Genomic DNA, 5,720 nt, shown 5'->3' on the forward strand with positions numbered 1-5,720 from the left:
TATTTTGATCCTAGATTCTTTGGGGTTACCTATGGATACAAATATATTATCTCTGGAAGATGAGAGTTTTCTTCCTTTCACTATTTTTTTAATTACCCAATTCTTACACTTTTTTTTTCGGTTCTTACTGTATCATCTTACATTACAGTGATAGTGATATTTATCATACCTACTTATGTTCCGATATTTATAAAATTATTTCTAATTTTTACCTTTATTATGAAGCAAGTTACAGATTTTTTAGATACATTTAACCAACTTCACAAAGTTATCCTTAATACTTAATTTATGACTTTTGTCATGAATGGTTGTTGAATTTTATCAAAGGCTTGTTTTTGCAGTTAAGTAAACCCCATAGTTTGCTCCTTTCTTATCTAAACATTATAAATTCCATTTTGCTCCACTCAACATACACACCTGTAGCTTTATGAGTACCTTTTTCTCTGACTCTTTTGACTTACTGTTTGTGTATTGAGCATTTTTAAATATCTTGCATAAATATGAACTTATGAGGATAATATGTTCATCATGTTTGTTATTGATATTTATCATTAATTCTGGAAAATTATCAATTTCCTTTTAAGTAGTAGATTTTGAGCTATCTCTTAATTCTCTCTCCTTTCTTTTTTATTTTCCTGAAACTTTGATTAGATATATGCTAGTCTTTTTTTTTCTATTTAAATGTTTATTTATGGGAAATAATTCCAAAAATTTGACTCCAATTAGAAAATTGATTCAAATTGACTCAGAATAGGGGAAAAAGTCATGATGACTGCTTCAGCACTTCTTCTGTGTGCCCAAAAATGCTCGGGGTCTTTGATTGTAGGTGTTATAGGGCTTGCCGTGGACAAGGGCAGACAGAGCCCACCGAGGAATTTTGCCAGCCCTCGTTTTGGGTAAATGTTTGACAAACACTGCATTTCGAAACGCAGCCACAGGGCCAATGCTCTGTCTCACATGGTTTATAATCTCTTCCAAAACTTGTTCCTCTGTTGTATTTATATCTTTTCTCAACACACAGAGGGCTAAGGGCACATGACCTTTCAAAGGATCTTCCTTGCCGACAACAGCACAGTCGGCCACAGTACCATGGGAAACGACTGACTCTTCAATAGCACCTGCAGAAATCCTGTGACCTGCAACATTTATCACATCATCAACTCGAGACATAATATATAAATAGCCTTCTTCATCCATGTAACCAGCATCCATGGTGTCATAGTATCCAGGAAATTTTTCAAAGTATAAATGCTTGAATGCTTCCTGATTCTTCCAGAGTCCTGAAAAAGCCCCAGGTGGTAATGGCAACTTACCACAATATTTCCTAAACATCGAGCCTTCAGTTTTTGCATGTTGTCATCCAAAATCGTAACATTGTATCCTGGAACACTTTTTCCTGCTTGTCCTGGAGGAGGTGTTTTAGAATTACCTAATCCAATGCATGATGCCGTAATTGGGGATCCAGTCTCAGTCCGCCACCAGTGGTCTAAGACAGGTACTCTGAAGACCTTTTTGGACCATTCCAGGGTCTCCACATCACATCGTTCTCCAACCATAAATAATGTTTTGAACCTTGTCAGAGAGTACGGCTTCCCCAAGGCTGCCCCAGGGTCCTGTTGACGGATGGTTCTAATTGCAGTCGGCGCTATAAACAAGGCAGCTACTCCATGCTCCGCGAGCACGCGGAAATAAGCACCAGCATCTGGTGTTCCCACAGGCTTCCCCTCATATAGGACTGTCATGTTCCCATGCAGAAGAAGTCCATAACAGATATAGGAATGACCAACAAACCAGCCTAAGTCAGAGGCTGCCCACCACACCTCTCCAGGTTTATGTCCATAGATAGAAGACATTATCCAGTTTAGCATCACAGCATATCCCCCAGTGGGTCTAACAACACCCTTGGGCAGCCCTGTTGTTCCGGATGTGTAAAGAATATACAGCGGGTGTTCTGAAAGAACAGGAACACAGTCATGTGACTGTGCTTTGGCCATCTCTTCATGCCAATCAAGGTCACGACCTGGAGCCAAAGGAACTGCCTCCATATTTGGACGATTATAAATGAGCACGTTATCTGGTTTGTGTTGTCCCAGTCTCAGTCCTTCTTCTAGAAGGGGAATGTATTCTACTCTTCCAGGTTCAATCCCAAATGATGCTGTAACAACCACCTTGGGCTTTGCATGATCAATACGACTGCTTAGTTCTTTGGATGCAAATCCCCCAAATATGAGACTGTGGATGGCTCTTATCCTTGCCCATGCCAGCATGGTATGTATACATCGCTTGCAGGATCATGGGCATGTAGATAACCATGGTGTCACCTTTCTTGACACCATGCTTGACCAAAACACCTGCCAGCTTAGAAACCTGCTCCAGAACCTCTTTGTAGGTAATAGTTGCTTTAGTGTTTGTAACAGGACGGTCGTAGATGATAGCAATCTTATCTCCTTGACCATTTTCAATATGACGATCGATGGCATTGTAACAAATGTTAAGCATTCCTTCCACAAACCAACTCGTGGAAGGTGGGTATCTGTTCTCCAGCATTTTGGTCCAGGGCTTGTACCAGCTGATCTGCTCGGCCGCTTTGCCCCAAAACCGCTTGGGGTCGGCCACCTAGGCCGCGAAGTGGGGCTTGTACTCGCCGCCACCACCGGCAGACGACAGCACTCGGCAGCCCCGGCCCCCGAGAGTGCCCCGCGGGCCGGGGGCCACGTACGCCCTGTGGGCCGGGCCGGCTCCCTGGGCCGGAGAGGACCCAGGCAGGGACCCCCCGAGTCCCCCGGCTCCGGTGACTTTGCGACGCTGCAGCCAGGACGGCTTCATCGCCACTGGCTGCACCGCTCTCCCCCTCGCAGGCTGTGTAGCCCGAGGTCCCGGAGTGCACTCCTCAGGCGACAGCTGGGGCGCTCCCGCCTTCCAGAAGGCGGCGGGCAGCGGGCGGGAAGCCTAGATATATGCAGTCTTAATAGTCTATCTTCCATTTCCTTATCCTACCTCGTATTTTCTATTTCCTTTCTTTCTGTAATATATTCCAGATCATTTCCTCAGTAATTTCCTGCATTTTGCTTTACTTTTATTTATGTGGGTAAAAATGATATGATTAATCTTTTTTTTAAGATTTATTTACTTATTTTTAGACAGAGAAAGAGAAAAAGAGTGGGAGGGTCAGAGGGAGAGGGAGAGAGACTCTCAAGCGACTCACTGAACATAGAGCACAATGTGGGGCTTGATCCCAAGACCCTGAGATCACAGCCTGATCAAAATCAAATCCAAATGAAATCAAAATCAAAAGCTCAACTGACTATGCCACCCAGACACCCTGATATAACTAATCTTTTTAGTATTGTTTCTAGTTAGTCTTTTAATTATTAGGGTGTTTTTTGTTTTTGTTTGTTTGTTTGTTTTCATTTCCAAAAGTCCTATTTGGTTCTTTCATATCTGTTTTATAATTTTTATTTTTTTTATTTTCTATGTATAAGCATTGAATGTACAATCATTTTATATTTCTTATATTTTCATTTCATATGTTCTTTGAGATTTAAATCTGTTGCTTCTTTTTTTTCCCCAAAATTATCAAGTACCAGTTCCTTTATACTTATCACTTTTTCTCTCAATCAATTTTCTATATTTCCCTTCACATTTCACAATAAGTGGCAAGAAGAAACTAGGCTACACCTTCACCAATTTCCTTGGAAATCCCATCAGCTAAATACTGCCTAGAAATTTTCCTTTCCTTGCAATTGTAGGAAACAAGACATTGGTAGATAAAGACTGTGCTATCTTGAAGAATAGATATAGTCATTGGAATAGGAACGTTAAAGGCATGTCAGGGAGGGCAGAGAAGTAAGTGAGAAAGTGTTCTTGGAAACTGAGAGAAAGATGATCCTTATGTGAGACTAATTTAAAATGGTTCTTTTGTTTTCAAGATTATACTTATTTATTTGAGAGAGAGAGAGCGTGCATGCACAAGCGGGGGGAGGGTCAGAGAAAGAAGCCGACTCCCCGCTGAGCAGAAAGCACAATGCAGACTCAACCACAAGACCCTGGATCATGACCTGGGTCGAAGGCAGATGCTTAACTGATTGAGCCACCCAGGCGCCCAAAATGATTCTTGTTTATTATTCCCTTTAGTGTTACCAAACAAAACTGTTTCAAGTAGAGTGCTGGATTATGGTCTGCCAAGAAATTAACTTTTGTTACATAAAAGTGAGCTAATTTAGGGATTACTGATAAAAATGTCTCTTTAATTAATCTTGCTATGCAAGTAGAAAATAAAACAGAAATGTTATATACCATGCTATTTTATGTACATTTCAGGGATACTGTGGCAAATAAGATACATTGTCTTAGTCAAGGAGTTTACAGTTAAATTTAGCTGTCTCAAATTTTCCTTTCACATTTTACATAAGTAGGTCTCTGAGTATTACTACAGGCTTGGCACAATATGGTACCTGTAGTTCCACACCTTTCTGTCTCACTCAGAGATCCCTGGAATGTAACAGAATGAGAATGAAGTCATATTTGAGATATAATTGAATACTACATTATAATGACAAAATTACAAAATAACATAGACACATAATTATCAGTATTAATGATGAATTGGGAATGCCTTATGGTAATCACAACCTACTGGTGAGTTATAACCCTACACTTAAGAATTTCTAGTATATGCATTAAATTTAAAATAGTAATTAGTGGTAAAATTATTAAAGAACTAGAGAATTTAAGTGTTGTAAGCATCTTATATATATGGTATATATTTACTTATATGTATTCTAAAGAATATTTATTTAGCACAATATGGCTCTGACTTGCTTGTCATAGAATTTTAGAGTTGCTAGATCAACTCTATCTCTCTAGAAATAAAGAAACCAAGGATCAGAGATGCGCATCTGAAATTCACAGTTTTGTCCTGTGCAATTGTTATCCAAACAATTTTGATTAAAATAAGGAAGATATATTTATCAATTTTGTAGATGGCAAAAAGCAGAAGATGTAATATGATAGATGGCAAAATAAAGATTCAGAAAGTTTCTGACAGAATAGACTGATGTATAGAATTCAAGGGACGTGTTGAACAAGAAGAAATGTAAATTAATGCATTTAGGTTAAAAAGTTATGCAAGTACGAGAATTGGTAAGAATTGGATCCAGTGCAGTACTTGTTAAAGACTTAAGAAAAGTATTTTTCTGGATATGAACCAGTAATGTTATTTGGCTTTTAAATAGTAAATGTATTTATTGAACACGGTGTCCAATAGAAGAAAGAAAATTAGTGAAATTGGTCCTATGTAATCCATGTAAGATAGTGTGCATTTCTTGACCCATACCAGCAGCTCCGATATATTGGTTTCTTTTCTGAGAAGTGTATCAAGAATCTTGAGAAATCAGGTAATTTAAAGATATTTAGATAATTAAAGGAGAAATGCACACTTGGTCTCGAAAACCTGAATTGTAAAGTTATCATGAGGATGTGTCAATCAAGGAGATTCATGTGCTAGAGAGCTTTAATATAGTCTCTTTTTATTATTAAAAAAAAGATGCTGAAAAGGTTAATGGGGAATTTGGCTATAGGGTGTGGGGTAAAATGAATCTTATTAGAAATCAGAATGCCTGGGGTATGTCTCAGCTCCCAATTATTGGATATAACATCTTGAAAAAGCTACAACTTTTCTCAAACATGATTTCATCTATAAGCTGGTGATAGTAATATCT

The 5,720-nt window shown here is 38.8% G+C and overlaps 1 pseudogene; it reads right to left on the minus strand.

Moving 5' to 3' along the window:
• Positions 1 to 763: 763 nt before the first annotated feature.
• LOC114204524 (acyl-CoA synthetase short-chain family member 3, mitochondrial pseudogene) lies at positions 764 to 2,826 on the minus strand (annotated as a pseudogene).
• Between the last annotated feature and the right edge of the window lie 2,894 nt (positions 2,827 to 5,720).

This window comes from Eumetopias jubatus, unplaced genomic scaffold (genome assembly GCF_037043125.1).
Source record: "Eumetopias jubatus isolate StellerSeaLion01/CBP00866 unplaced genomic scaffold, mEumJub1_p1.0 scaffold_6, whole genome shotgun sequence".
Taxonomy (NCBI): Eukaryota; Metazoa; Chordata; class Mammalia; order Carnivora; family Otariidae; genus Eumetopias; species Eumetopias jubatus.